The sequence below is a fragment of the Bos taurus genome, chromosome 21 (assembly GCF_002263795.3).
Source record: "Bos taurus isolate L1 Dominette 01449 registration number 42190680 breed Hereford chromosome 21, ARS-UCD2.0, whole genome shotgun sequence".
In the NCBI taxonomy this organism is placed as follows: domain Eukaryota; kingdom Metazoa; phylum Chordata; class Mammalia; order Artiodactyla; family Bovidae; genus Bos; species Bos taurus.
The window spans coordinates 58,626,036-58,636,016 of NC_037348.1; positions in this window are offsets into that span (position 1 = coordinate 58,626,036).

Sequence of the window (9,981 nt, forward strand, 5' to 3'; positions counted from 1 at the left end):
TCTCCCTCTCTCCTCTCTGCACAATATCATAGATCGTAAGAATGCTGTAGCCCATCACTCTGGGCTGTTCCAAGGGATGAGGGAGGAGGGGGCCTCAGGACAGCCAGTACCCTCACTCAAGACAGTGACAGTGCCTACCTTTTCGGAGCCACAGAGACTTGCTCTGGAGTGAGCCACAGCGGCCCACAGAGCCCTTCCAGTCCTCGCTGGCCTTTAACATATGGAGTTGGGATGGATGAAATGGAAAGGGGATAAAAAAACACGACGGGCCTTGTGTGTGTGTGTGTGTGTGTGTGTGTGTGTGTGTGTGTGTATTTGTCTGTTAATAGTTTATTCACAATGGCTGGCTAGATTATCACCAGCTCTATGGGATGGATTTGGGAAGTTCTTTTAATAAAAGATTTGTTTTAAAAAAACCCTTTTATTTTGACACATTATAGACATTTCTTACAACATTTAGTTGTAAGAAATAATACAAAAATCTTTGCATGGCATTCACTCCGCTTCCCCCAGTGGTAGCTGTCTTACATAACTGGAGCACAGTGTAACAACCAGGAAACAGTCACTGAGGCAGCCCATTGAACTTATTCAGATTTTACCCAGTTCTGCAGGCCTTCATTGAATGTATATGGGCATGTAATTAGTTGCATGCAGTTTATCACACATGTAGATTCTTGTGGCCATCACCACAGTCAGGATACAGAAAAATCCCAGCAAAAGAATTCTTCCAGCCACCCTTTTATAGCCATAATCAAAAGCTCTCCCCACCCCACTTAATACCACAACACCTAGCAACCACCGCCATGTTTTTCTCTTTAATTTTGCCATTTCAAGAATGTTATACAGGTGAAAATTTACAGCATATAACCTGTTTGATATGGACCTTTTTTTCACTCATAATTTTTATTTTCACACAATTCCCTTGAGAGTCGAGTGAGCTGTTCTGTGCGTCAATAGTTTGTTCCTTTGTCCTGCTAAGTAATGTTCCATGATGTGGATGGACTGCAGTTTGCTGAACCACTCACCTGTTGTGGGCTTCACTTGTGGCTCAACTGGTAAAGAACTGCCTGCAATACAGGAGACCTAGGTTCGATCCCTGGGTTGGGACGAGCCCCTGGTGAAGGGAAAGACTACCCACTCCAGTATTCTGGCCTGGAGAATTCCATGGACTGTATAGTCCAGTTCAGTTCAGTTCAGCTGCTTGGTCGTGTCTGACTCTTTGTGACCCCATGGACTGCAACACGCCAGGCCTCCCTGTCCATCACCAAATCCCAGAGTTTACTCAAACTCATGTCCATTGAGTCAGTGATGCCATCCAACCATCTCATCCTCTGTCATCCCCTTCTCCTCCTGCCTTCAGTCTTTCCCAGCATCAGGGTCTTTTCAAATGAGTCAGCTCTTCACATCAGGTGGCCAAAGTATTGGAGTTTCAGCTTCAGCATAAGTCCTTCCTGAATATTCAGGACTGATCTCCTTTAGGATAGACTGGTTGGATCTCCTTGCAGTCCAAGGGACTCTCAAGAGTCTCCTCCAGCATCACAGTTCAAAAGCATCAATTCTTCAGCACTCAGCTTGCTTTATAGTCCAACTCTCACATCCATACATGACCACTGGAAAAGCCGTAGCTTTGACTAGATGGACCTTTGTTGGCAAAGTAATGTCTCTGCTTTTTAATATGTGTAGTCTGCGGGGTCACAAAGAGTCAGACACGACTGAGAGACTTTCACTTCACGTTTGTATGAACAAAAGTTTTTCATTTCTCTGATGTAATGTTCAAGAGTACAGTTGCTGGGTTGTTTGGTAAATGTAATTTTAGTTTTGTAAGAGACCACAGTACTCTTTTCCAGAGTGGCTGTACCATTTTACATTCCCATTAGCAGTGAGTGAGTGGCCCCATTTCTCTATATCCTCTTATTTGGTGGAGTCATTCTTTTTAATGTTGTTCTAATTAATAAGCACATCATGGTATCTCACTGTGATTTTAATTTGCATAACCCACTGGTTAATGCTGTGGAAAACCTATTTGTATACTTATTTTCCAACTTACACCCTCTTCAGTAAAATGTCTATTTATGTCTTCTTGCTCATTTATGGGAAGTTCTGATTAAAAATAAGATCTCATGATATCTATTGGGAACTTTCAAATTTTCTTTCTTGTTTTCTTTCATACCAAATAGTGTAGCACATCATATTAAAAGATTTCAAAAAGTTGATCTAAAAAAAGAGTTAATCTAAGACCTATATACAGTTTGGATTTTACTATCAATGCTTGCATAAGATATGGTGGGGAGACTGGGTATACCTACAGTTATTTATTTCTACAATGATTCAGTTCATTTTTCTGTTTCCTGTGATCTCATAGAAGAAATTATTCTATGCAAAATGCTGCCACTTAGGAAATGAACAAATTTTAATCCTCCTCCAGCAAGTGGCAAAAAGGTAAGACTTGGGAGAGCTGGAAAGCCAGTCTGAGAGGAACGGCTGCTTGAAGCTGGGGAGTGACAGGTCCTTCGAGGGCCACTGAAACTGATACCTGGGCTCAGAGAGGCACAGTAACTCACTCAAGGTCATGCAGCAATCTGGTGGCAGAGCCGAAGTCTGGCTGCCGTCAAAGTTAGAGCACTTTTCATGCTCAAAGTCAAGAACCCTCCCCTCCTTCCCGCCCAAATATCTCCAGTGGTGGAGAAGAGTTTACTCAGACTTTCAGGGGTCTGGTATTTGGACCTGAGGGAAACCAAATATCTTCACACTTTTGCATTTTCATATGAAATTTTTATGTGAGTGAATTTGCTTTCTACTTTGTAATACTTTGTTTTATACCAGTATATATATATTGTTTTCTTCCCTGTAAAAATCTTTGAGGAAAACAGATGATCCAGAAAGCTGCTCCGTGTTTATTCGCTCTTCAAGCTCTGCCTGGCGGAACTCAGGGACCCCTGAGACCTGGACCGGGGAAGCCGGCACTCTCCCCACACAACCTCCATCATCTGTAAACACAGGCTCGAGTTTCAAGAAGCTTTTACCAGCCCCTTCCAAGGCCAGGCTCTTCTGAGCTTTGCTCACCAGGGACCTAGAGAGTTTCCAGGATCACAGAGCCCTGAATGTCTCCATTTTTCATGTCCTGGGGGATTCCCTCAGACACTGAGTTCTGCTCAGTCTAATGCAGGCTGCACTGTCGTGGCATCAGCCTGGACCCTCTCTCTCCTGCCGCCCCACGTCTAGTCACCACAGGGCCTGTCCATGTCACCTTCTGTCCCTGTATATGGTCCACTCTTTCCTGGCCCTCTCGTCTCTGACCTTCAAGCCTTCTGCTTCCAGTGCTGCCCTCTTGAACCCCATTCACCTCATAGCAGCCAGACCAATCTCGCTAAAGAGCATATCTGATTGTGTCGCTCTCCCTCCTGTCCCTTCTATGGCTCCCTATTGCCCTGAAGACAGCTCCCTTCCCGAGGCCTCAAGGCCTACATGATCTGGCCCTGGCCTCCTTCTCCAGGCTGACTGGTACCACGCTCCTCATGCCAGCCTGATGGGCCCCCTCCCAGACGGTCACCTATGCTGTTCCCTCTCCCACTAATGCTTTGTCCCCTGATCTTGTGCCTACCCATTCATTCAGGGCAGTTTTCTGGAGCACCTACTATGTTCCAGGCCCTGTGCCACGTACTTGCTCTACTATGTGACCCGGAGCTTCCTCAAGGCAGAGACACATGAGCAGTCATGCTGCTGCTGCTAAGTTGCTTCAGTCATGTCTGACTCTGTGCGACCCCACCAGCCTCCTCTGTCCCTGGGCTTCTCCAGGCAAGAATACTGGAGTGGGTTGCCATTTCCTTCTCCATGAGCAGTCATGAACTGTGATAAGTACTAGGATAGGAAACCACAAAGTGCTAAGAAAGAGACTAACAAGGGGGTAGGGAAGAGAAGGATAAATGAACCCTCTTCCAACTCAGCCTTCAGATCTCAGTCAAAATTCACCTCCTCTAAGAAACCTCCCCTCTCCCAGGCCAGGCCAGGGCCACAGCTTCTGCCCCCACAGCACCCTGTTCTCTTCCTTCCCAGCACTTGCATAGTTTGCTATTTGACTTTGATTTGTGTGACTAAAGTAGAAGCGAGGGATGGTGCTATGGAACATCTACTCTGCCTCCAGTGGGGTCTTGAGGAAGAACCTCCAGAGCCGAGTTCATCCACACGATTACCCAGAGATGTATCTTTAACCCCACTTCTTAGAGGAGCAGATTGAGGCTGAGAGCAAGAGAGACTGTATTAGTCATCTAATGCTGCGTGACAAATCACCCTGAAACGCAGCTTAAAGTGAGGGATGTTTTCAGTTTCAGTTCAGTTGCTCAGTTGTGTCTGACTCTTTGCAACCCCATGGACTGCAGCATGCCACGCTTCCCTGCCCATCACCAACTCCCAGAGCTTGCTCAAATTCATGTCCATCAAGTTGGTGATGCTATCCAACCATCTCATCCTCTGTCGTCCCCTTCTCCTCCTGCCTCAATTTTTCCCAGCATCAGGGTCTTTTCAAATGAATCAGTACTTCGCATCAGGTGGCCAAAGTATTGGAGTTTCAACTTCAACATCCATCCTTCCAATGAATATTCAGGACTGATTTCCTTTAGGATGGACTGGTTGGATCTCCTTGCAGTCCAAGGGACTCTCAAGAGTCTCCTCCAACACCACAGTTCAAAAGCATCAATTCTTCGGCACCCAGCTTTCTTTATAGTCCAACTCTTACATCCATACATGACTACTGGAAAAACCATAGCTTTGACTAGATGAACCTCTGTTGGCAAATTAAAAAGTCTCTGCTTTTTAATATGCTGTTTAGGTTGGTCATAGCTTTTCTTCTTGGATGTGTACTGCCTCATTATTCCTGTGGGTTGGGGATCTGGGCATGGCTTAGCTGGGTCCTCTAGCTCAGTATCTCTCCACAAGGCTTCAATAAAGTGTCAACCAGGGCTGTGGATTCATCTGAAGGCTCAACCAGAGGAGAATCGGTTTCCAAGCTCACTCACGTGGCTGTTGGCAAATGAAGTTCCTCATAGCCTGTTGAACTGAGGCCTTCAGTTTTTCACTGGCTGTTTGCTGAAGGTCTCTCTCAGTTCCTTGCCCCAAGGGCCTCCCCGCAGGGCAGTTTATAACATGGCAAGTGAGAGAGAAGAGAGAGTGAGCCAGACAGAAGCTATGGTCTTTGGGGAACCTAGTCTCAGAAATGACACTCCATTGTTCTTGTACCCTGTCACAAGCGAGTCATTAGGTCCAGCCCACGCTCCCAGGGAGGAAATTACACAAGGGTATGAACATCGAGGTGGGGCTGTTGGGGGCCCTTAGAGGCTGCCTCGGAGAAAGCAATGGCACCCCACTCCAGTACTCCTGCCTGGAAAATCCCATGGATGGAGGAGGCTGGTAGGCTGCAGTCCATGGGGTCGCTGAGGGTCAGACATGACTGAGCGACTTCACTTTCACTTTTCACTTTCATGCATTGGAGAAGGAAATGGCAACCCACTCCAGTGTTCTTGCCTGGAGAATCCCAGGGATGGGGGAGCCTGGTGGGCTGCTGCCTATGGGGTCACACAGAGTCGGACACGACTGACGTGACTTAGCAGCAGCAGCAGCAGCAGAGGCTGCCTATCACAGAAGTCCTGTACCTGCCCCAGGTCTCATAGCCAGGACATGTTCTAGCCTCCTTCAGGAGCCAGGCTCTCTGCCCCAGGGATGTGAGGATGGGACAGGATAGGCAGCTCCGGCCAAGCCCAGGACCACCTCCCCACCCCTCAGTGGCCTTGGCTTTCTGCCAGTCACACCCACTCCTTTCTCCTCCCATGGAAACTGGGCGTGTTCCCTGCTCAGCTCATAAGGCTGTGTGAGATAAGTGCCTTTGCCATCCAAATTGAAGAAACATTAGCTTTCAAAACCCAGGCCTGGGAGGAACCCACAAATGAGCAGTTGCCTGGAAAACTGGCCTATCTACTAGCCTCCTAAGGCTGCGGGTGATGTTTAAACTGAAAAGTGAGCTGTTATGTTGTATAACTGAGCCTTGTAAAGTTATTTCTCTAACAGATTTTCTTGCCTCTCATTTGAAAAGCCCAAGCAGCCTGGTGGGTACAAGAAACACCACATTCTTTTTGTTTGTTTTTTTTTTCCTCCTGAAATTAACTGAGTGTCCCATCTCCAGGACTGGTGGAAAATGAAATCTGTCTTCTGAGGGGCTCCCTCCCGCCCTCCCCCAACCCTGTAGACACTGAGTGGTTAGGGCAACAGATTCAGGGCTGAGAGCCTGAAATCACCCCCCACCATCACCAGAGAGGGAGCTGGGTAAGGCCAGCAAGTACTGTGCACACTTGTGCATGGCAGTGCCCGGCACACAGTAGGTGCACAATAAATCATTGTTGAATGTTGAGCGAGCAGTCTTTGGTTTGGTGGTCACAGTCTTTGCCCAAACATACAAGGTGTCTTGAAGAGAGGCACCAAAGGAGTCTTGGCCAGCCAGGCCAGGGTCCGGCGTTCCCCCAGGCACACAGGACTTTCCTCTCAAGGAGGAGTGCTTGGCTTCCCCTTGTTCGGGGACACCTAATTCCACCACTTCCCCAATTTCAGAAAATTCTCTCTAGTCAGCCAGGCGCTACTCCCCATACCCTAATTCCCCCAAGTCCCATTGTTCTTTCTGGAAAGAGCTTTTCTTAACAATAAAGGCCTCTCTCTCAGCCTCACCCCTCGGAGTGGGAGCCAGGGAAGCCCACTGACCCCAGGGCTGGCCCACAGCTCTATTCCCCAAGGGTAGGGGATGGGAGGAGGGATCCGATTCTTTCTGATCTTCCCCAGCGGCAACACAGCATGCAAGTTTGTATCTCAGATTTTCCAGCTCAAAGTTGCAGGCTCTAATGCGAGGGGTGGGGGCAGGGAGCAGCCAGGAGGATGGTGCTGACATCCTGCAAGGAAACCCGGGCGCCCTGGGCTTCCCGCAGAGCACCCTGCCCGCAACTCGCAGAGACGGTCAAGTGCGTGAAACAGCACGACGATAACACACACCAGGAAGTGGGTCTGCACTGAAACAGCTCCGCCAACAGGGCTATGGCTGCCCGAGAACTCTCCACCATAGTCTCGGGAAAATGACTTGGGAGGGGGTAGGCGACCCCTCCCTTTCTGGCAAAGACACAGATGTCCTTGAGGCTCCTTCCTACTACATGCAAATCCCTACCTGTCCCCTTTAGGCAAAGATGAACAAGACTCAGGCCCCAGTAAGCACCAGGCAAGGTCCACGTATATGGGGCACTTACTGGATACCGAGCGCGGTGTCAAGTACTTTTCAAGATCATCTCATTTAGTCCTCCTGACTGCCCTTTGAGATGGGTATGGATACCCTCACTTTACAGATGAGGAAACAGAGAGGCATGCCTTCCACAAGGAGTGATGCTATGGCAGTCATGACAGAAATACACTTGATGCCATTGCTCACACTTGTAATTACACGTCCTACTATTCCTTCCAACTCACAGTTGGAAAGGATAAGGACATAGCAGGACAGAGATGATGCAGTGGAAATTCAGAGGAATTCATGACCAGCTTGGAAATCTGAGAAGACTTCGTGGAGGAGGAGCCAGAATTTGAAGGATGGGGGTGGGGATGGGGGACTGTGACAAATGGAGCCTGTGAAAAGGACGTTCCAGGAGGAGCAGAGGCTTAGAGGGGGTTCCGGGTACTTGAAGCCAGCCTCTTAAGCTCATGTATTAAGGATGTGGGGAAGTGAGAGAGAGAGGAGATAAGGCAGAAGTGGAGTAGGTTTATTCCAGAAAGAACACAGGGCAGCCCTTAGAAGGACGGTTCATGATTTCAACTCAAACCCAGACTGAAAACTGCTAGGGACTTCCCTGGTGGTTCAGTGGTTAAGACTCTACTCTCGATGCAGGGAGCCCAGATTTAATCCCTGATCGAAGAGTTGGCATGCCTCAACTAAAGATCCTGTGATGAAGATCGAAGAATAAGTAAGTAGATATTTAAAAGAAAAAAAGAAAGAAAATGGCTGAACTATTTGGAAGCCTTTTTTCTCCCTGCTTTTCACCAGATTTTGTTGTTGTTGTTGTTCAGTTGCTAAGTCGTGTCCAACTCTTTTGGACTGCAGCATGCCAGGCATCCCTGTCCTTCATTATCTCCCGGAGCTTGCTCAAACTCATGTCCATTGAGTTCATGATGCCATCCAATCATCTCATCCTCTGTTGTCCCCTCCTCCTCCTGCATTCAATCTTTCCCAGCATCAGGGGCTTTTCAAATGAGTCAGCTCTTTGCATCAGGTGGCCAAAGTATTGGAGTTTCAGCTTCAACATCAACCTTCCAATGAATACTCAGGGTTGATTTCCTTTAGGATGGACTGGCTTGATCTCCTTGCTGTCCAAGGGACTCTTAAGAGAGAAGTCTGATTACTTACAGACTAAAGAGACTACATTTTCTCTGCTCATTCAAGACCCAGTTGAGGAAAGTTTCCATTACACATAGTACTGAGATTCTGTGTAAGACTGTGTTTTTGTTTAAAAGCTTCACTATTAAAAATATTTTTTCATCTATTTTTAATGGCCTAAATTGTTCAGCTCCTTCACTGAGTGGGGAGTCAGTGGCCTAGAGAGGCCCTGGAAGTCACCTGAGGCTACACAGCCGTGAGCGGCAGGGTCTAGAGCTAGCCTGGGCCCAGGGTTGCCTGTGCTCCTTCCACAGGCCAGTGCCAGCTTGGTTTGGAGCTGCTGTGGTCTGGGGAGAGGAGGAGATGGGCCAAGGGCTCAGGGCTTATTATGACCCAGCATGAGGGCTCCTTCTCAGAAGCCCTCCTTCTGGCAGGCCCAAATGACTCTGATGTGGGCTTGACAAGGGTTAAGCCTGAGACCAGGCCCCAGGCAGTGCCCTCACAGACCCTTCCCTGCTCTTCTCAGCAAAGTCTCCTTGCCCACACCCCCAGGAGCCACACCTGGCTCAATCATTCCTCCACCAAGTGAAGTCCACCTAACACAGTCTCCACTGAGCACTGGATATGGAGTCAGAATCTGGGCTTCATCCCAGCTGAACATCTTACTAGATGAGCCCTGCACTGAGCCTGTCACCTCTCTGGCTTTTCCTTAGCTGTAAAAACAAACAAACAAACAAACAACAGAGCAGAAACTCCACATGCAAGAAAAGGCATGGGGAGTACACAGCCCCTTGCAAGCACCTGCATTGCTCCTCAGAACAAATTCAAACCCAGCTCTGGAGTTAGGCTGCCTGGGATTGAATCCTTCCATGTGCTGGGTAAATTAATTTTTCTATGCCTTAGTTCCTCATTTGTAAAACAGGGATAATAGAACCTACCGCCATAGACTAGTTGTGAGGAAATTACGATAATTTAGGTTGAGAGTTTAGGATGGTGCTTGATACATAGTAAGTGCTCAAAAAAAAATTAGCTTTTATTGTTATTTCTTCTTGAGTCTTGATTGATCCCAAACTCCCCACTGAGTAAGTGATATGCGCTTGGAAGATGTAGATGTTGTCTACTTGAGAGCCTAGCCTGGTACCAACGGCAGATGTGTAAGAGCCGGGTGGGGGAATTAATACACAATCCCGGAAGTATTAATACTTATAAAAGGGGTACATACAATTCATTAGAGCCCCTTGCCCCCACCCCCAAAGCACTGTCTTCCAGCAGTCAGGGACTAGTGAATGAATCTCTGAATGATACATATTCGTTCTGAATGATACATATTCGTCTGTTTGATGTTCAGCAATAATGAGCTTGTATACAGGGTGAGTCAACCAAGCCTGGTTCACGGTCTGTGCCTCATATATAGCCATACAATTCCAGAGGCACAGAATTAACGATTGTAGAAATTCAGTCATTCAACAAACATTAATTGGGTGGCCTGGCAACCTACTGATTCATGAGTTGGAAGTGGGTAAAATATTATTTAGAAGCTACACGTGCAGGCAGGTAACTTAATATTATTGAACACATGTTCCCTAAGCACC